The sequence below is a fragment of the Channa argus genome, chromosome 1 (assembly GCF_033026475.1).
Source record: "Channa argus isolate prfri chromosome 1, Channa argus male v1.0, whole genome shotgun sequence".
In the NCBI taxonomy this organism is placed as follows: Eukaryota; Metazoa; Chordata; class Actinopteri; order Anabantiformes; family Channidae; genus Channa; species Channa argus.
In genome coordinates, this window is record NC_090197.1 from 2,519,827 (window position 1) to 2,532,136 (window position 12,310).

The 12,310-nt window shown below is 43.0% G+C and overlaps 1 pseudogene; it reads left to right on the forward strand.

Annotated features, from left to right (window-relative positions):
* The first annotated feature begins 501 nt into the window (after positions 1 to 501).
* On the forward strand, positions 502 to 10,434 carry LOC137100140 (NLR family CARD domain-containing protein 3-like; annotated as a pseudogene).
* Positions 10,435 to 12,310: the final 1,876 nt, after the last annotated feature.

Here is a 12,310-nt window from a genome sequence, read left to right on the forward strand (position 1 = left end):
AAGTGATTGGAACACCTGAATTCAATTATTTGGATGGGTGAGCGAATACTTTTGGCAATATAGTGTATGTCTTGACCATGGAGGGACAGATATTTGAGAAAGTGGACACCTCTGTCTCTGACCATGTAGCAAAGAAAAAAGTACGATGTTGTGTAGTTCAGCTAGAAAAGGAGTGAGACATACACTGATAAATGTCCATGTAACAGGTGGTTCTTTGTTCATTTTGCTGAACCTTCTCATGAGACTAGTGCTGTAGAACTCAGTCCTTTGTCCTTCTTTGGACTTTTACCTTCTTCTTTATTTTTTGTAATAAAACCACTCAAAGACTATTTTGACAGAAATTCTGTTTATTTCACCATCAGCTCCTGTTGAAGCTGAGCTCCAGTGGAGGACGATCCATGGAGCAACAGACACAGTCCTGTCTTCAGTCTGTCTCCTGTCCTCCCTTCTCCAGCCACTAGATGTCCCTGTCATCTCTTTTTTCCTCTGCATCTCCTGCTCACCTGAACTCTCTCTCTCCACCCCCTCACCTGTTCCCACTCAGCAGTGAGCTTCCCAGTAAATATACTGGTCCATTTCCCAGAGTGTTCCAGCTCCTACTCCTGTGTGGTCCTTGGGTTTCTCCTTGTTTCTCTGTGAATGGACTACTCACCTGTTCTGGATCTCCGGTTTAGACTTTTGGACATCAGCTCTACCTTTGTCCCCCCTCCATGATTTATTACTTTGTTTGTCATCTCACTGACCTCAGTCTGGATTGTGGTTTTCCCTGTCTGGTTGGACTCTGGGTAAGAGTTTTAACGTGTTTTTCTGTCTGTCTGTGAGTGTGTGTCTGTCCTTGTGTCCTGACACCAAAGCTGGACCCAAGCACAGAAGAGGGACATCCTTAGTGTCCACAGGGAAACCTCAGAGCCTTTAGTGTCTCTTGTCTGGACTCTGTCATAGACCGATGGGGGATTGGACATGTTTGATGTTGACTGAGTTCACTGGCTCTGAGGTTCTGACCCAGTATTGTTGAAGTGTGTGTGTGGTTGGAGCTGCTGTGATGTTTCAGGGTCAAAGTACAGATTTATTGTCGTGTTTATGAGTTTTGATTGTTTTTATCTCTGTGTCTCAGTGCATGCTGGGAGTGGAGGACGGTGAGAGTGTCTGTGTCTCAGGGTGAGTATGTTTTCTGTCTCTTCTGTTAAAACCTGTAGTTTGACGTTCAGAGAGACTGTCAGGGATCAAAGGGTTCAGTCTGAATCTAGAAAGAACAACGGTGTCGTCATTTATCAACAGTGTTGATAAAGTGGGTTTGGTTGTTGAACAAGGTGGTTCAGGAAACCTTTGTCCAGGTGTTAACGCTGGTTTATTTGCACAAAGGTGGTTTGGTCCAAAGTTCCTCAGGTTGTTAGTGAGAACTGGGAGATACAGACAGTTAATGATTAATGTGGAGCTGCAATGATACAAAATGAAACAACATTAAAAGAACAGTTTGATCTGATAAAAACCAGAATAAACTGAGGAAATCGAATCTGAAGTGAGTTTGTTTTTGTCTGAACTCAAAATGATGTAATTGACTGTGAAGAAGACAACACAAACAACAGCAGCATCTTCTCTCTGTGTTTCCAGCTGAAGCTCCAAAGTCTCTGTGACTGGATGTGAATTCAGCAGCTGAGCAGCTTCAAGGGAACATTGTCAGTGTTGTTGCTGTAAAGACTGAGCTCAGCTCCCAGCAGGTGTGGACTCTGCTATGAATCAGTGTGAGGACAGAGAGGAGGGAGTCCCTCCCTCTAAAACCACTCTGTGTGGGGGACATGAGAGCCAGACCAAAGACCAGAGGTGAGATGAGGATCTCTAACTGTCCATGACTCTTGTCCATGTCAAATCAGTCCACCATCATTATTCCCACTCACTGTCACATCTGCCACTCAGCTCCTCAATAACAGCTTAGAAGAACTAATCATCAACTACTAACTGTCTTAGTTAACAAAGAGCCAACCACTGATTAGTCAACTAAGCAACTAAGATGAGACAGCATCTTTCATCAGATTCCATGTTGATGAACAGGAAACGTTCCTCATCCACTGTCTTCTTACTGACTTTCTATCTGCTTCTAACATTTCAGCTGCTGACAGTCTGCTCACAATTCATCTGCTTTCAGCTTCAAACTACTTTTCATTTGTCTCTTGTTTGTTTGGATCAGGATGAAGAAGCAGAGACCAGACTCTGCTGAACCCAGCTGGGTCTCTATGAAGAGTGATGGGTCTATGGGTGGACTAATTAACTTTAAAGATGGACACACTGCTGATCATAGGTAAGAAATAAAAATTGAGCTTTTTATTTTCTGATTTGTCTGATAAGAAGAATCATTTCTTAGTCCAGAGCTTCACAGTCTGAGTAAGACTGAACTTCTTGCTTTGGGAGCTGCTGATCTCTGTCACTATCAACTCCACAGTTGATGGTGGTAACCAGAGTTTGGACATAACCCTGACAGTATAATGTACATGTTTGCTTCAGTGAACTGAAGATTTACAGTTCATCCAGTGTCTTTTTCATGTTACATATCTGCAGTTTGTGAAGGTGGAAGAAATTATTAGAATTATTATTATCACAGTTTAGAATCTAAAATTGCTCGTAGGTGTAAATGTGAGTGCAGATGGTTTGACTGTCTGTGTATGTCTCACTGTGTGGCCCTGAGATAGACTGGAGACCTGGCCAGGGTCTACCTCCCCTCTCCCCCGATGACAGCTGGGAAAGGCTCCAAAGTCAATAGAAGAACACAGGAAATCTGAGAGACATGCAAGCAAAATATCATAAACATAACCTGTGACATATAAGATAATGAAATAGAAATCTTCTGCTGAGCTAAGGGCGACTGTGGCACAGGAGGTAGAGCAGTTGTCCAACAATCCCAGGGTTGTTGGTTTGATTCCCAGCTCCTCCTGTCACATGTTGAAGTGTCCTTGACACTTAGTTGCTCCTGGTGAGTTCAGGTCAGCTGCATAGCAGCTCCCCCATCAGTGTGTGATTATGAGTGTGAATGGGTGAATAAGCAGCAGTGTAAAGTGCTTTGGGTCCCAGTAGATAGAGAAGCTCTATATAAGTGCAGAGCATCTAATTCACTTTCATGAACTAAAATCAGGATGGAATCAGTTGCCAATAGAATCACATCTTTGTGATCTTTGGGACTATTTCCTACAAATAATATTAATGTAACTCAAAAGGAAAGATTTGATCAACAAGGAAGCTTCTCATCACTTTTTCTAAGTTGAAAATCAGTGAAGTCGTCCTTTAAAGTTTCTATTTTCTCTCCAGAGTTCAGCAACAGAGCTCAGAGGTTCACAGTGATCAGCCTGATCTAGTCTGACCAGCTGCTCATCTCCCTTTCTATCACCTTCACAGTTGTTGGTGGAAACACGACTTTAGTCTTAACCCTGACAGGACAATGTCCATGTGAGCTTTAGTGAACTGAAGACTTAGACTTTATCCAGTGTCTTGTTTATGTCACATAACATCTGCAGTTTATTAGGTTGATTCCAAATACTGTTATCACAGTTCAGACGTTTACAGCACAAACACTTGAGTCAAACAACAAACCAAAAACAGGAAAACTGCAAATGAGATTCAGTCAAAAATCATCTCTATTTTAGCTTTCAAATACTTTGTCACTAGTTTATATCAGGATGATACACAGCTCGGTCTCCATGACGACTGACAGGTTTAAGATTCATTCTATTGACTTTAAAGATGAACAAGCTGCTGATGGAAGGTAAGAATTTCAAACTGAATCCTGACATTCAGAAGTTCATGCAACTGACCTGTAAAGCAAACAAGACCTTTTTGTCCTTCAATTACCACCTTCAGGCTTAAAAGACAAGAAACATCTTTTAATCTGTGCAGGATATACAGGTTTACACCCTGTCCACATTCAGCCACTGTACTGCAACTTTTACTCAGTGTTTCCCATTTGTCCTGAAGTGAAGGTGTCCACCAGGTGTCCACATGAACACATACTTTTTACTCACTTTGTTTATGACATTTCCTTAAAGTGTCTCTTTCCTCCCCAGAGTTGAGCAGCAGAGGTCAGAGGTTCACAGTGATCAGTTTGCCCAGCAGCATCAACCAGACCTGGACTCCATATTTATGGTCTGTACATGTCCAATCACACTTTGACTATGAACTACATAAAACCCAGACTGAATGTTCAACAACCATTCAGGTCCTAACAGAGTCCATGCTGCTGTATTCAGACCAGCAGGTCTTCAGACTCACAGATGAATCACATGTTGTCTTCTACCAGTTTCAATGAAATGTTCACTTCTCATTCTGTTCCAGCTGCTGGAGGACAACATTGTCACTTTTGTGAAGAACCAGCTGAAGGAGATCCAGAGGGTCCTGAGACCAGATTACCCACAATGCTCAGAGAGTCAGAGGGAGGATGAGGAGGATGAAGAGCAGAGGAGGAGCAGCAGAGAGTCATTTGTGAAGATCACAGTGAACTTCCTGAGGAGAATGAAGCAGGAGGAGCTGGCTGACTGTCTGCAGAGCAGTAAGAGGATTTGAACAGATTTAACATGATGGAAAGAGGAAATGGAAACAGCAGGAGAGAGGTTTCCACTTCCAAACTCTGCTGTAAATATGCTGCACACATCTGTATCAGATCAGAGGCTGTTTGTCCTCCACTGATGATAAAACTGAAGGAGGAAGAAAAACTCTACAGACACTTAAATGTTTAGATTCTCTGATTTTCTGATTCTGATTGATTTAATTTCTTCTTTGTTCATTCAGGATTTCATGCTCCTTTGTGTCGACGTAAACTCAAGTCTAACCTGAAGAAGAAGTTCCAGTGTGTGTTTGAGGGCATCGCTAAAGCAGGAAACCCAACCCTTCTGAATCAGATCTACACAGAGCTCTACATCACAGAGGGAGGGACTGGAGAGGTCAATGATGAACATGAGGTCAGACAGATTGAAACAGCATCCAGGAAACCAGACAGACCAGAAACAACCATCAGACAAGAAGACATCTTTAAAGCCTCACCTGGAAGAGATGAACCAATCAGAAGAGTGATGACAAAGGGAGTGGCTGGCATTGGGAAAACAGTCTTAACACAGAAGTTCACTCTGGACTGGGCTGAAGACAAAGCCAACCAGGACATACAGTTCACATTTCCATTGACTTTCAGAGAGCTGAATGTGCTGAAAGAGAAAAAGTTCAGCTTGGTGGAACTTGTTCATCACTTCTTTCCTGAAACCAAAGAAGCAGGAATCAGCAGGTTTGAAGAGTTCCAGGTTGTCTTCATCTTTGACGGTCTGGATGAGTGTCGACTTCCTCTGGACTTCCACAACAATGAGATCCTGACTGATGTTACAGAGTCCACCTCAGTGGATGTGCTGCTGACAAACCTCATCAGGGGGAACCTGCTTCCCTCTGCTCGCCTCTGGATAACCACACGACCTGCAGCAGCCAATCAGATCCCTCCTGAGTGTGTTGACATGGTGACAGAAGTCAGAGGGTTCACTGACCCACAGAAGGAGGAGTACTTCAGGAAGAGATTCAGAGATGAGGAGCAGGCCAGCAGAATCATCTCCCACATCAAGACATCACGAAGCCTCCACATCATGTGCCACATCCCAGTCTTCTGCTGGATCACTGCTACAGTTCTGGAGGATGTGTTGAAAACCAGAGAGGTAGGGGAGCTGCCCAAGACCCTGACTGAAATGTACATCCACTTCCTGGTGGTTCAGTCCAAACTGAAGAACATCAAGTATGATGGAGGAGCTGAGACAGATCCACATTGGAATAAAAAGAGCAGGAAGATGATTAAAAATCTGGGAAAACTGGCTTTTGAGCAGCTGCAGAAAGGAAACCTGATCTTCTATGAATCAGACCTGACAGAGTGTGGCATCGATATCAGAGCAGCCTCAGTGTACTCAGGAGTGTTCACACAGATCTTTAAAGAGGAGAGAGGACTGTACCAGGACAAGGTGTTCTGCTTCGTCCATCTGAGTGTTCAGGAGTTTCTGGCTGCTCTTCATTTCCATCTGACATTCATCAACTCTGGAGTCAATCTGCTGTCAGAACAACAATCAACATCTCTGTGGTCTAAACTATTTGGACCTGATCTAAAACTTCTCTATCAGACTGCTGTGGACAAGGCCTTACAGAGTCCAAATGGACACCTGGACATGTTCCTCCGCTTCCTCCTTGGTCTTTCACTGCAGAACAATCAGACTCTCCTACGAGGCCTGCTGACCCAGACAGGAAGTAGATCACAGACCAATCAGGAAACAGTCCAGTACATCAAGGAGAAGATCAGTGAGAATCTGTCTGCAGAGAAAAGCATCAACCTGTTCCACTGTCTGAATGAACTGAATGATGGTTCTCTAGTGGAGGAGATCCAACAGTCCCTGAGATCAGGAAGTCTCTCCACAGATAAACTGTCTCCTGCTCAGTGGTCAGCTCTGGTCTTCATCTTACTGTCATCAGAAAAAGATCTGGACGTGTTTGACCTGAAGAAATACTCTGCTTCAGAGGAGGCTCTTCTGAGGCTGCTGCCAGTGGTCAAAGCCTCCAACAAAGCTCTGTATGTGCACATAGACTATTTCAGATTAAGTGGATTGTTGTTTCCATGACAGAAAACTAATGTTTGTAACTGGTTTCTTTGGTTTTACTGGATTATTTTTAGACTGAGTGGCTGTAACCTCTCAGAGAGAAGCTGTGAAGCTCTGTCCTCAGTTCTCAGCTCCCAGTCTTCTAGTCTGAGAGAACTGGACCTGAGTAACAATGACCTGCACGATTCAGGAGTGAAGCTGTTGTCTGCTGGACTGAAGCAACATCACTGCAGACTGGAAACTCTCAGGTCAGGATTCTGATTTTTGTAAACAGTCATTTGACAAGCTATCGTGATGAAGAGGTTTGCTGACAGCAGATTGTCAGCTGGGTAATGTTTTTGTTCTAACCACAGAAACTTGTTTATAAAGTAACATTGCTCAACTATATTCAGTTGGACACCAACATGTTTGGTCTGAAGAGAATAAGCCCCACAACCATTGAAATATCAATAATTGAAGTGGACACAGATGAACTAATGGACAGCGTTTACTTTGGACTAACTACAAGGCTCCAATGTCATTGTATTATTGCCAGAAATGAAAGGAACAAATGATGGACATTAGTTACTATAACGCACATGAGATTCTGCAGATCATAAGCAGGAAAATATGTTTTCACTTGTGTAGCAAACTCCTCTGACCTCTCCAGTATCCTTGCAAAGGCAAAGAGCAGGTCCACAACCTGACTTGGTTCCATGATCCACCTTAATTCTAGTTTCTACAGTTGGCTGTTTAGTTGGTAAAAAAGGTGGAGCATGAATTTGAATGATGCCATTTTATAGCCTAGATTTAGTTCATGGTTATGTCTCCAGCAAATGAATAAAGTCAATGTCTTGTCCTGTGATGGAAACGTGTGTGTGTGTGTGTGTGTGTGTGTGTGTTTAGTCTGTCAGGTTGTCTGATCACAGAGGAAGGCTGTGCTTCTCTGGCCTCAGCTCTGAGCTCCAACCCCTCCCATCTGAGAGAGCTGGACCTGAGCTACAATCATCCAGGAGACTCAGGAGTGAAGCTGCTGTCTGCTGGACTGGAGGATCCACACTGGAGACTGGACACTCTCAGGTATGGACAGATGGACAGACAACAGCAGCTCTCACACTGTTTCTCTGTGTCTCTGTCTAACTGAGGAACTCTGGTTCATGTTTAATGGTGGAGATGAGTGAAGGTGGATGAAGCTGATTCTGACTTTGTCTCTTCCTCCAGGGTGGACCATGATGGACCACAGAGACTGAAACCTGGTGTGAGGAAGTGTGAGTGTGTTTTAAGTTTGATTCCTGAGAACACAGCTGCACATGTTCCACTAGATTTGAAGCTTTTCTTGACTGAAGAACAAAGATGAATTTCTCCAGAGTTTCATTCAGGATTTAGCTTCTGTTTTTTGTCAGTGTGGCTGGAAAGATGTTAGAATTCAATCAATCAATCTCAAATCCACAAACAAAGTGAACACAGTGAAAGTATCTTCAAAGTAATGATATTAATTCAACTTACAATCTCCTAAGGGAGAGAGAGCTCGGCCAGAAATTCCAAACATATATACAACATATACCAGTGTGTGGATATTGAAACATTTTCAAATATTCAGTATAGACATGTATTGATAAATCAATACTATTGACAACACTAATACAGACACCAGGAAAAAGTTTGCAACAGCTTTAAAACACATTGAAACACCTGTGTTTAAAGATGAAGCTTCACTAAACACCAGGAGGAGAAAAATAGACTTCAAGTGGAAAAAAACACAGGTGTTCCAGAGTTGACTTGTGTCTAATGTGTGTATGATGTGGATTTCATTGATCCATTTCATAAAATGCTCAAGTGGATTGTTGTTCTAACTGGATTGTTGAATTTCACTTGAAATGGAGTCAAACATTCTTCACAGTTGAAGATGAAATGGAAGTTGGAATGATTTACTTTCAGTCATTGTCAGTAAAGTTGCTGATAAATCAACAGATGATAAACTGCAGCTGTTTGTGTCTTGTTCTCTCCATCAGATGCCTGTGAACTGGAACTGGACCCAAACACAGTAAACAGAAACCTACAAATGTCTGACAACAACAGGAAGGTGACACATGTGGAGGAGGATCAGTCATATCCTGATCATCCAGACAGATTTGAGTTCTGGTCTCAGCTGCTGTGTAGAAATGTTCTGACTGGTCGCTGTTACTGGGAGGTCGAGTGGAGAGAAAGAGTTTCTATATCAGTGAGTTACAGAGGAATCAGAAGGAAAGGAAACAGTGATGACTGTTTGTTTGGATGGAACAATCAGTCCTGGAGTCTGAACTGCTCTGATCATGGTTACTATGTCTGGCACAACACCAGACAGTCATTCTTCTCCTCATCCTCTGTCTCTAACAGAGTAGCAGTGTATGTGGACTGTCCTGCTGGCTCTCTGTCCTTCTACAGTGTCTCCTCTGACAAACTGATCCACCTCCACACCTTCAACACCACATTTACTGAACATCTGTATCCTGGGTTCTGGATCTGGTCTGGTTCCTCATTGTCTCTGTGCAGTGTGTAGGTGTGAGAGTGTCTCCTGTGGACAGAAACTCTGCTGACTGAAGATCAGCTGCTGAAATCAAAGTTCCCTCTGTTCACCATCACACACACTCTGCACCATTGATACTTGGACTTAAGAGAAACATTTGGATGGTTCTTTCATTACTGCCAATCATTTAGGTTGGTGTCAGGTTTGTGTTGATGATGAAGAAAATGTGTTCACTCTTGCACCAAGTCATCCATACTGTCCACCCTGAGTGTTTGTGTTTTCCTAATTAGAACTTCAGCACTAACAGCAAAGAAAGAGAAAAAGAATGGGCAGGATGCACAGACTGTGATCCTGCCTCCGGTAGAAGTAGGAGAATAATGACCACTCTGATGTGGACGCTCGACTTGTGTGGTTAGTGTGGAGCAGAGTTGTGTTGTTGCTCCTAACTCCATGAATATATGATGTGGGACATCACAGCCTTTGACCTTGTGGGGAATATCACTTGAATATGCCTTATAATTTTTGTTTTACTTGTATTAATAATGTAGTTTCATATGTAAGATGTCTTATTATAGCGTAGTGAAGTGTGTAGAATATAACATGAGTAGAACGTTGTATAAACATTAGTAAACCTGAGCACAGTGAGTGTGTGAGTGTGAGATATAAGGTGAAGAATGTATGTGAGTTGTCTTGCAGATGAAAGACCAGGGGGCCACTGAAGAACAGAAACAACTCTTCATGTTTACATCTCCTGATAAACCTGGAAAGAGACACACTCTCGGTCAGACTTCTGCCCTGACACTGTGTGTTGTTTTATAAGGAAGAGAACTCTGACCCGGAGCTCCGTACATTTTGCATTTGTACCTTGTATTAATTAGATTATAGTAGTAAAATTGTTATCGTAGAATAAAGCATCTTAAAAGACAGTCGTAGTCCTCTCCTGATTTTGAGCAGGCGACAATTTGGTGACCCCGACGTGATCCAGAGAAGGACTGGGAGTTTTCCCTGAGGGAGGAACAAAGCCTGACCTGATAACTTCCCTAGCTGGTAAGCAGCCACAAAAGGTAAGCAGGCACCTTTTTAACAAAAGTCTGCAACATTGGATCAACTAAATAAAAGGGAAGGAATTGGTTTATGCTTTGGAGAAAAGGGACAAATGCAAAAGGAAAAATTTTAATTAAAAGAAGAAGTAGAATTAAAGAAGTGAAATTAAAGAAATGGAATAAGAGTTGTGACATGCAAAAAGCGCTCGATATAACGAATTGACCAACTGGGCCACTGCCAGTATAATCCTAGGAAATTAATGTAAAGAAGTCGCATGTGGAAAAGCTAGGTTGGCAACCAAGACTGGGACCTGACGAGGACCAATGTGGCTGGGTGTGGAAAAGCCCGACGGGATAGGCTCCGTCCAAATCCTCCAGAGTTAAATTAATGGTGTTCAAAAGGAGAAAAGTGTCTAACAGTGTCAACAAAAACAGTAAAAGACACAGAGTATTATTTTCTAAGATTTGTTGCTCGGGTGAATTCCATACAAAACACCTGGCCTGAACACAAGAAGGAGACGAAGAAGAGGAGCTGGAGATCACACAGAGGATAGGTGATACACACACACACACACACACACACACACACACACACACACAGTAGATAAGCATGGAAGAGGAGTTCGCTAAAGAATGTGAGGAATGCTGAGAGTATTTGCAGCTGGACGCACAGTGGACTGAGACAGTCAAGCAAATTATTAGTGGAATAGAGCAGGATAAAATTAAAAGTAAAAGAAAGCAATTAGATAATTATTATGCAGAGTGGAAAAAATTAAATGGGAAAAACAGGTAAGGAAATACAGGACTAATAAATAAAAAAAATAAAAAAATAAAAACTTAAAAATGTTCATGAAGCAACAGAATACAAGAGGTGGCTTAGTTAAAAGTTATATGATGTTGAGATCATCAGGCAGCATGCAGCAATGGCATCTTTGGTCTCAAAGACAAAAGTACAAAAGAGGGAGACCAAGAAAGAGAAAGAAACTGCAGCAGGAGGAAAAGGAGGGGTCCTGCCCTGCCTTTCACCCCTGCCCCGTATCCAAGAGAAGGAACCCAGATACAGGCCCCCATGATGAAAATTACTGTTAATAGCACAAGGAGAAGATGTAGGTCTGAAGATAGAAACATTAGGACGATTACAATTTTTGGGGAAATGATCACACATGGAACAAGCCCACCACATAGCACACCAAAAACACAGGGGGGATATTATTTGATTTATACCCCACTTCTGAGTGGGGTCCTTATCCAATGCACAGAGGTCACGGTCCTGCAGCGTATGGCCCAGGACCACGTAGAGGTGGGTTCCAATATTTTGGTGGTAATCAGGGTAAATCCATATCCTGGTCGACAACTACAAGGCCAGGGCCCTCCCATCCACGGCAGAGGAGCATCTTGTGGTCGAGGAACACACATGGCTCCCAACCCAGCCGTAGCTCCTAGTGGACAGTTCTGAAGCTCTGATGGTGCCCACAGGAACCCAGCCACATGGGAACAGCAGACCCCATGTTGGCACTGATCTTCATCTCAAGACACCATGGTCGTTTTAGACCCGACCATGAGCAGGCTGCAGTCTTATTAGACTCATTGCGTATGCAGCTATGGTCCACGTCAGTAACTGAAGTAGGGTTCTGTCCTGCTATACCACCAATTACATTTCAACTGAAAACATACACTACTATTTGGCAACCTCAGTACCCACTCAAGCCAGCTGCTCGTGAGGGAATTAAATCAACCATAGAAGGGCTTTGCATTGTCTCCTGGACTGTTCAATCATGCACTGAAAACGTTGTTGAAGGACTGTCCTTTACCTAAAGGAGCGGTTCTTGTACAATATGTTGATGATCTGTTATTAGCAGCCACTACAGCAGATGTTTTCCTTACAGCCACCAAAGCTGCCGTCCTCCACCTTTTACAGGCTGGATTTAAGGTCAGCCGCTCAAAATTGCAGTGCTGCCGAAAGGAAGTTATGTTTTTGGGAAGAATAGTAACCTCATTTGCCTCAGGCGTCTCTCCTACACATCACACGTCCATTTTACACCACGTGAAGGCTGCCACAGTAAAAGATATGTTGTCAGTCTTAGGTCTTACAGGTTTCAGTCAACAATACATCCCTGATTACATAGGATTGACATCTCCGCTGAGAGATTTAGTGCACGAGTGCGGAGTTAGAAACCTCTCAGCTT